The following is a 9,220-nucleotide window of genomic DNA, read 5'->3' as shown; positions in this document are numbered from 1 at the left end:
AACAGAAACTTTTGCACGCACGAGAATAATTTTAATAAATCACAGCAACATGCTTTTTAGTTGATTCTTTTCGCAGTAGATCAGTAGAAAAATTGCCCAGGACTTCCTATTTTGGTAGGTCTTTTAGAGTTCCAGAAGTATTCAAAAGTTACAGATTGCTACAGAATGTTCTGTTTTTGACAGATTCTGTTTTTCGTGTGTTGTTTGCTTATTTTGATGAATATATGGCTAGTATCGGGCGGTATGAACCATAGAGAAGTTGGAATAAAGTAGGTTTAACACCAATATAAATCTTTCCCTAATAATAAAGCGATTAGTGCTTCTGCCCGCTGACTCACCGTCGCGGCGCTTTTGCTAAAACCCACTGTGTTTGTTTAGTGTTCAACCCACAGTCCTCGGTGAGTATAATGAAAAAAAGTTTCGCAACGAAAGAAATAGAAGACCCAACCCGACCCTCCCCACCTATCCAATCGTCCTCTTGCTCCGACTCCAGGCCATGAGCTACTCCCCGCCAATGGCTCCGCCCCGCGCCTCCTCACGGCTGTGCCGCGGGCGATGTGCGCTGTCCCCGGCTGCACGTCCCTTTCCTCCTCCCGGCAACGCGCCGCTCGCCTCCTCCCGCCCACATGCCCCAGTGACTCCTCCCTGCTCGACTCCCGGCGAGTCGTGCCGCCCCCGGTCACATTGGGACACACCTCCTCCCGGCTCCATCTCCTCCTTGCCGTCTCCTACTGGTGAAAGCTTCGTCTCTTACTTTGGTTCGTTGTTTTACCCAGCCACATGAGATTTACTTTTGCATCAAGTTAGGACATCTGTTTGATACAATACCCACAAGAAATATTCATGCGTAACGAATGGTGCATCCCCATCTCTCTCTCTCTACTTGCAAGTTTGTGTGAGCCACCTATTTGTTAATATGCTTCTCAAGGTCTAAAAATATTTTGTCAGATTTCTCACACATTGTATGAGGACTATAGTGAATAATTTTAAAAGAGTGGAATCACAGATCTGAAAGGCCAATTCATATAGACACAATTAGCTACTGAACATTGCTAATGATGGTGCTATAGTTTTTCAGAATAAACCAGACACTACAGGAACAATATAGTAGTGGTCAAACTTTGATAGAGTGATAAACGAATTTTGTATTTTTCTTATTCAGATTAAAGGGTGATCATTCCCCGAGTTATTTGCCAAAAAATAAAATGTATACATGCACCAATTAAGTTCAAATCCTCAGGTGGGTTCAAATATTTTGTCATGAGAAGTCCATATGTTCAGTTTTGGGAAAGTATACCCCCGCTGAAAGAACAGGGGAAAGACCGTTTCATTGACGTCGAGGTCACCCTGATGCTGATCACCAGCGCGGCGTTGGCAGTGGCATGCTGCTGGGCCGGCGCTGCAACTACATGGTTAAGGAAGAGATATGTGAGGTAGAGCCTGAGATCCGTAGCATCCATGACTGTGTGGACATGGCAGCAGCCATGGCTCGGCAGCGGTGTTAATTTTTGTTTGTAGGTTTTTTCTGGTAGTGACACTTATGAAGAAAGTTAGGTGATCCATACTGGCAAGGATGCCACTGAGTTGGAAGAGTAGCAAACATAGCACCAAACATAACATGTGTTTCTTACTCTTTGTGTAAGGCTTGTTGTCAAAACACCAAACATAACATGTGCTTGATTAATTCAGTCAAGCCATTACTTGTCTATAATGTATGAAAGTGTAATGTTTTCATGTGTATTATGATGTTTCAAGTATACTACTCTTAAGAAGGTTGGAGTCAATGAGGCATCACATAATTGTGTTTGATACATTCTTCAGGTTGAGGGTCTGATAATGGACGTAAGACAGCTGTTGGATAGGAGATTAAAATATGGAAGATAGAAGCAGACGAGGTAGCTGAAGCTGGTAGATCAATTGAGCAAGAGCCCCAGATCCAGGTGTGTTTATAATGAGTTGTTTGTAAGACCAATGCTACATGGTTCCACTCGGAGTCTCTGTAGTTATTTGGCTGATGGTGTGCATGAGTTTGAGCTATTTATTATTTTGTAGTTCTGACTTTAGAACCATGGAAGTTTTCCCTCTTTTATAAATAACTTCATGTGGAAAAGTATTCTTTTCGAGGGAAACAAGGTTAAGAATTGGCATTAGTGGTTGGCAGTGATGATGAGTTCGCATTTTATACCAGCTAGCAAGACTTCACAGAAATTTGTTAGAGGAATTGCAATATATTTATCAAACTTTATTTTTCTCATTCCTTTTTGGTTTTAGACAAGAATAACAGAGAATCTCAATGCTTCTACTGATGCAGTACCTGTAGTAGAGCATTATTTATACTTTGTCACTGCAAATAAATATGGCAAGTGAAATTGACATTATTGCTGTAGGTATGCCATTGTCATCGTACCTTGGTACAAGAACTGATGAAGGTTTTAATAGCGTAAGAGTATGGGAAGCAAAAAACTGAATCGTCTGTGGTACAGTAACATTTTGGAGGATGTGGGTTTACGCATTCGCTATATCCAGAATTGTTTCTTCGCATTGGGATAAAACTAATGAAGTTAGTTTCAAAGATGCACATAATTAAAGAACGGAATATATAGTAGCAGAAATAAAGTGAGGACAGGTATATACAATAGCAAAAAGACCAAGCAGCCTGGTTGCTCTTTCATTTAAGTGGATGGATGCGTGCATGAGTTCTTTGTAGGGGACAAGTCACGTTTTGAAACTAAAGCTATATACAACACTCTTTTAGGGATTAATGAACTGTTAGTAGCAGAGTCCTTCCTGTGTGAAAGCTAATACATTTCTATGGTAACCATATCTCGGTGCCTACAATTCTATAATCTTCTTTTTGTGAAACGATGAAACCCGAAGTATTTCTACGTATTTGCATTTCTCTCTAAGGCAGGAAGCTTATTTTGCAGGCATTTATGTCATGAGCCACTTAATGTGCAACTGAGTGCACACTGTTATCCTAATTTTATTGGTCTATCTGAGATGTTTCCTTCTGGTATTGCAATATGTGCTAGGTAATACTCACAGATATATTTTTACCCTGAACTTACTAACCTAGCTTTGGTTTCTCAGGCTTAAACTAATCTGGCAGCAGGGTATCATGTGCCCGCTCACCTGTTGGTGCGCGGCTGGTGGATACGGAGAGATCGGCGATGAGGAGACCCTCGCCGTCCTTCTGATTGCCCTCAGTTGCGGGATGTGATGGCGGAGTTGTTCTGCAACTGCCCAGGGGTCATGGAAGATGGAGAACTTCCTAACGCAGTATGCGAGCGGGGACGACAGAGAACTTCCTGGCACAGTGTGCCCGCGAGTGGGTTTCAAGACAGTTCATGGTACAAGGTCAAGCTCAGCTTGGAGTAAGTTTCCAAATATATAACTTGCCTTCATTTGAGTTGCATCCACAAGCAGCTCTCACTAATTCCAATACAGCTTAAATTGAGTTGGATCCCTAATGTTGGACCATGGACATATATCTATATCCGATTGTACTCTGCGTGTTTTCAATTCTGATATATTTTATGGCAAATTGATTCTAAAATTTTAGCTTGATGTTGAGAAAACGAGCAAATTTTGTGGTGCACTTGGATCAGGTTTTATGCTTACAATTTTGAGGGGAAACATTCAAGGTTGTGATCCAAGTATCTGAAATCAGTTTATCTAAATTGAGTTGTCAACAGTACATCCTCTAATTAGCTTATCTGTAATTAGTTGTTTTTATTAATTGTTGTGCATGGGGCACGATCTCCATGGCCAACTTTGGTCTCAACATCAAGTTGGAAAGCTTTATCTGAGATGTGTTTTTTAGCTGTGCCCTTTTATACCTTAGGTTGGTTTCTGAATTTTGGGCCAACGCTTATCATTTAAGGTCAACACAACATTTTGCTCCATTTATGATTCTGAGAAAGCTGCTACATAGGGACATTTGTTGTGTTGGATTTAGAGAACCGTTTTAGGGTATTGATTCCATTCTAGAATTTTGACATTTGGACAGTGTGTACAATTGAAAGGAAGAGCTGGATATGAGTTATGTAGGTTCAGCGTTTCAAGTTTTTGACAATTTTTTTTGTTTATCCTGGCAGAAAAGTGGAGCAGCTGCGTGAAGAGGTTGATTAATTGAAGGAAATCATCGAGAAGCTATTACTATCTTTCATGCATTTCATGTGTAAAAGTAATTTCGAAGGATGCATGGATTCGATAGATTATGGATTAACACAGCTTATGTGTGTCCATGGATTGGAGAGAATATGAATACACATGTAACTATAGCTTCATTGCCCACTTATTTTAGATTTTTATGCAGCTTTTGTTGCTTAAAGTTTTATATTAATCTAATCCCGTTGCAACGCACGGGCATTTTTGCTAGTAAAGAATGAGTTCATTACAGTACCTTAAGTGGTGGTTTTTCTTTCTTGCACTAACAAAGCTTCTGAGATTTCCTGTTGAGTTTTGTGTTGTGAAGTTTTCAAGTTTTGGGTAAAGATTTGATGGACTATGGAATAAGGAGTGGCAAGAGCCTAAGCTTGGGGATGCCCATGGCACCCCAAGATAATTCAAGGACAACCAAAAGCCTAAGCTTGGGGATGCCCTGGAAGGCATCCCCTCTTTCGTCTTCGTCTATCGATAACTTTACTTGGAGCTATATTTTTATTCGCCACATGATATGTGTTTTGCTTGGAGCGTCTTGTATGATATGAGTCTTTGCTTTTTAGTTTACTACAATCATCTTTGTTGTACACACCTTTTGGGAGAGACATAACATGATTCGGAATTTATTAGAATACTCTATGTGCTTCACTTATATCTTTTGAGCTAGATAATTTTGCTCTAGTGCTTCACTTATATCTTTTTAGAGCACGGTGGTGGTTTTATTTTGTAGAAATTGTTGATCTCTCATGCTTCACTTATATTATTTTGAGAGTCTTTTATAACAGCATGGTATTTGTTATGGTTATAAAATTGATCCTAGAATGATGGGCATCCAAGTTGGGTATAATAAAAACTATCATAGAAAGTGAATTGGATGCTATGATCAATTTGATGCTTGATAATTGTTTTGAGATATAGAGATGGTGATATTAGAGTCATGCTAGTTGGGTAATTATTAAATTGAGAAATACTTGTGTTGAAGTTGGCAAGTCCCGTAGCATGCACGTATGGTAAAAGTTGTGTAACAAATTTGTAGCATGGGGTGCTATTTTGATTGCCTTCCTTATGAGTGGAGGTCGGGATCACGCGATGGTTAACTCCTACCAACCCTTCCCCTAGGAGCATGCGTAGTAGTACTTTGCTTCGAGGGCTAATAAACTTTTGCAATAAGTATATGAGTTCTTTATGACTAATGTGAGTCCATGGATTATACGCACTCTTACCCTTCCATCATTGCTAGCCTCTTTGGTACCGTGCATTTCCCTTTCTCACCTTGAGAGTTGGTGCGAACTTCGCTGGTGCATCCAAACCCCGTGATATGAAACGCTCTATCACACATAAACCTCCTTATATCTTTCTCAAAACAGCCACTATACCAACTTATTATGGCATTTCCATAGCCATTTCAAAATATATTGCCATGCAACTTTCCACCGTTTCGTTCATCATGACACGTTTCATCATTGTCATATTGCTTTTGCATGATCATGTAGTTGACATCGTATTTGTGGCAAAGCCACCTTCATAATTTTTCATACATGTCACTCATATCCCCGTACACCGCCGGAGGCATTCATATAGAGTCATATTTTGTTCTAGTATCGAGTTGTAAATAAATAGAAGTGTGATGATCATCATTATTAGAGCATTGTCCCCTATAAAAAAGAAAAGCCAAATAAAAAAAGAAAGGCCAAAAAAAGGCCCAAAAAAGAGAAAATAAAAAAGGGGGACAATGTTACTATCTTTTTCCACACTTGTGCTTCAAAGTAACACCATGTTCTTCATATAGAGAGTCTCCTATGTTGTCACTTTCATATACTAGTGGGAATTTTTCATTATAGAACTTGGCTTGTATATTCCAACGATGGGCTTTCTCAAAATGCCCTAGGTCTTCGTGAGCAAGCAAGTTGGATGCACACCCACCTAGTTTCTTTTGTTGAGCTTTCATACATTTATAGCTCTAGTGCATCCGTTGCATGGCAATCCCTACTTCTCATGTTGACATCAATTGATGGGCATCTCCATAGCCCGTTGATTAGCCTCGTCAACGTGAGACTTTCTCCTTTTTTTTGTCTTCTCCACACAACCTCCATCATCATATTCTATTCCACCCATAGTGTTATATCCATGGCTCGTGCTCATGTATTGCGTGGGAGTGAAAAAAAGCTGAAGCGCGTTGAAAAGTATGAACCAATTGCTTGGTTGAAACCGAGGTTGTGCATGATGGGAGTATTTCGTGTGACAAAAATGAAACATAGCCTAACTATATGATTTTGTAGGGATAAACTTTCTTTAGCCATGTTATTTTGAGAAGACATGATTGCTTTATTAGTATGCTTGAAGTATTATTACTTTTATGTCACTATGAATTTTTACTTTGAATCATTTGGATCTGAACATTCATGCCACAATAAAGAAAATTACATTGAGAAATATGCTAGGTAGCATTCAAATCAAAAATTCTGTTTTTTTCATTTACCTACTCGAGGACGAGCAGGAATTAAGCTTGGGGATGCTTGATACGTCTCCAACATATCTATAATTTTTGATTGTTCCATGCTATTACCCGTTTTGGATGTTTATGGGCTTTACTTTACACTTCTATATCATTTTTGGGACTAACCTACTAACCGGAGGCCCAGCCCGAGTTGCTGTTTTTTGCCTATTTTAGTGTTTCGAAGAAAAGAAATATCAAACGGAGTCCAAATGGAATGAAACCTTCGGTAGCGATCTTTTTGGAACAAACGCAATCCAGAAGACTTGGAGTGGACGTCAAGAAGCAGTCGAGGCGGCCACGAGGGTGCCCGGCGCGCCCCCCACCCTCGTGGGCCCCTCGAGGCTCCCCTGACCGACCTCCTTCGCCTATATATACCTTCATACCCTGAAAACATCAGAGCACCACGAAAATCTATTTCCACCGTCGCAACCTTCTGTACCCGTGAGATCCCATCTTGGAGCCTTTTCCGGTGCTCCGTCGGAGGGGGAATCGATCACAGAGGGCTTCTACGTCATCGCCAAGGCCTCTCCGATGAGTTGTGAGTAGTTTACCACAGACCTTCAGGCCCATAGTTATTAGCTAGATGGCTTCTTCTCTCTCTTTAAATCTCAATACAAAGTTCTCCTCGATCTTCTTGGAGATCTATTCGATGTAACTCTTTTTGCGGTGTGTTTATCGAGATCCGATGAATTGTAGGTTTATGATCAAGTTTATCTATGAGAAATATTTGAATCTCCTCTGAATTCTTTTATGTATGGTTTGTTATCTTTGCAAGTCTCTTCAAATTGTCAGTTTGGTTTGGCCTACTAGATTGATCTTTCTTGCAATGGGAGAAGTGCTTAGCTTTGGGTTCAATCTTGCGGTGTCCTTTCCCAGTGACAGCAGGGGCAACAAGGCACGTATTGTATTGTTGCCATCGAGGATAAAAAGATGGGGTTTATATCATATTGCTTGAGTTTATCCCTCTAGATCATGTCATCTTGCCTAATGCGTTACTCTGTTCTTATGAACTTAATACTCTAGATGCATGTTGGATAGCGGTCGATGCGTGGAGTAATAGTAGTAGATGCAGGCAGGAGTCGGTCTACTTGTCGCGGACGTGATGCCTATATACATGATCATGCCTAGATAATCTCATAACTATGCACTTTTCTATCAATTGCTCGACAGTAATTTGTTCACCCACCGTAATACTTATGCTATCTTAAGAGAAGCCACTAGTGAAACCTATGGCCCCGGGTCTATCTTTTATCATATAAGTTTCCGATCTACTTTGTTTTGCAATCTTACTTTCCAATCTATATCATAAAAATACCAAAAATATTTATCTTATCTTATTATCTCTATCAGATCTCACTTTCGCAAGTGACCGTGAAGGGATTGTTAACCCCTTTATCGCGTTGGTTGCGAGGTTCTTGTTTGTTTGTGTAGGTACGAGGGACTTGTGAGGAGCCTCCTACTGGATTGATACCTTGGTTCTCAAAAACAGAGGGAAATACTTACGCTACTTTGTTGCATCACCCTTTCCTCTTCAAGGGAAAACCAACGCAGTGCTCAAGAGGTAGCGGATATCAACATAGCATTAAAATGATTGTGATGTAGTATGATGATATGGTATCCTCCTCTGAATGTTCGAGTGGCTTGACTTGGCACATGTTCATGCATGTAGTTGAATCAAAACCAACATAGCCTCTATGATATTTATGTTCATGGTGTCCATATCCTACTCATGCTAGTGTCCAATGTTACGTATGCATAATGCATGGTTATGATCGTTGTTGCTCTCTAGCTGGTCGCTTCTCAATCTAAATTGCTAGCCTTTGCCTGTACTAAGTGGGAACTCTACTTGTACATCAAAAACCTTGAACCCAAAGTTATTCCAAATGAGTCCACCATACCTACCTATATGCGGTATTACATGCCGTCCCAAGTAAATTTGCATGTGCCACCTCTAAAAAAACTTCTAAAATTATCCTTTTTGTGTGTCTGGATTGTTCGTGGAATGACAGAAGGTGGTCGGTATCTTCCATGATAAGCGGGTTATTCTCAGGTTGAGTGTTTATTCACTCGCCATCGCACGAGAAAATGGGCGGTAATAGGGATGCCCAGTCCCAAACTGCAAACATGAAAAAGAGTTCATCTCTAAAAAATCAAAAAAAACTCCCAATGGAGTCAAAACCTTTAATTTTATCACTTGGGAACCGCCACTAGTGTGCTTAGCATGGAAAATATTGATAACTGATGGTCGTGAAGTTAATAAGAAGGGTGCATGTCTCGAAATGTCATTTATCTCTGTTTTAAAAATTGAGCTCTAGCACCTCCGCAAATCACTGCTTCCCTCTGTGAAGGGACTATCTATTTACTTTTATGTTGTGTCACCACCTTCTAAAACAAGCGCCAGAAACTGAGTAGAGCACACCTGTCATAATTTATGCATTATGTGTAGCTAATGTTGGGTGCATCATGACTGGATCTTTTCTACCATGAATTACAATGTTTAGTCGCTGCTTGAACTTTGGAGGTGCTCTGCATTTATGTTTTGCGATCTCAGAAAGGGCT

The 9,220-nt window shown here is 40.3% G+C and overlaps 1 long non-coding RNA gene across 2 annotated transcripts; it reads left to right on the top strand.

Moving 5' to 3' along the window:
• The first annotated feature begins 454 nt into the window (after nt 1-454).
• LOC119325419 lies at nt 455-4,291 on the top strand. Of its 2 annotated transcripts, none has more exons than XR_005157513.1 (4): nt 455-734; nt 1,822-1,940; nt 3,091-3,374; nt 4,098-4,291. It is a non-coding gene; the product is annotated as an uncharacterized LOC119325419 (long non-coding RNA). The 2 variants fall into 2 exon arrangements; XR_005157514.1 differs by having other exon boundaries at nt 455-758.
• Nucleotides 4,292-9,220: the final 4,929 nt, after the last annotated feature.

This window comes from Triticum dicoccoides, chromosome 6B, assembly GCF_002162155.2.
Source record: "Triticum dicoccoides isolate Atlit2015 ecotype Zavitan chromosome 6B, WEW_v2.0, whole genome shotgun sequence".
In the NCBI taxonomy this organism is placed as follows: Eukaryota; Viridiplantae; Streptophyta; class Magnoliopsida; order Poales; family Poaceae; genus Triticum; species Triticum dicoccoides.
Note: the sequence above shows the minus strand (reverse complement) of the source record. Positions and strands in the feature narration are given on the sequence as shown.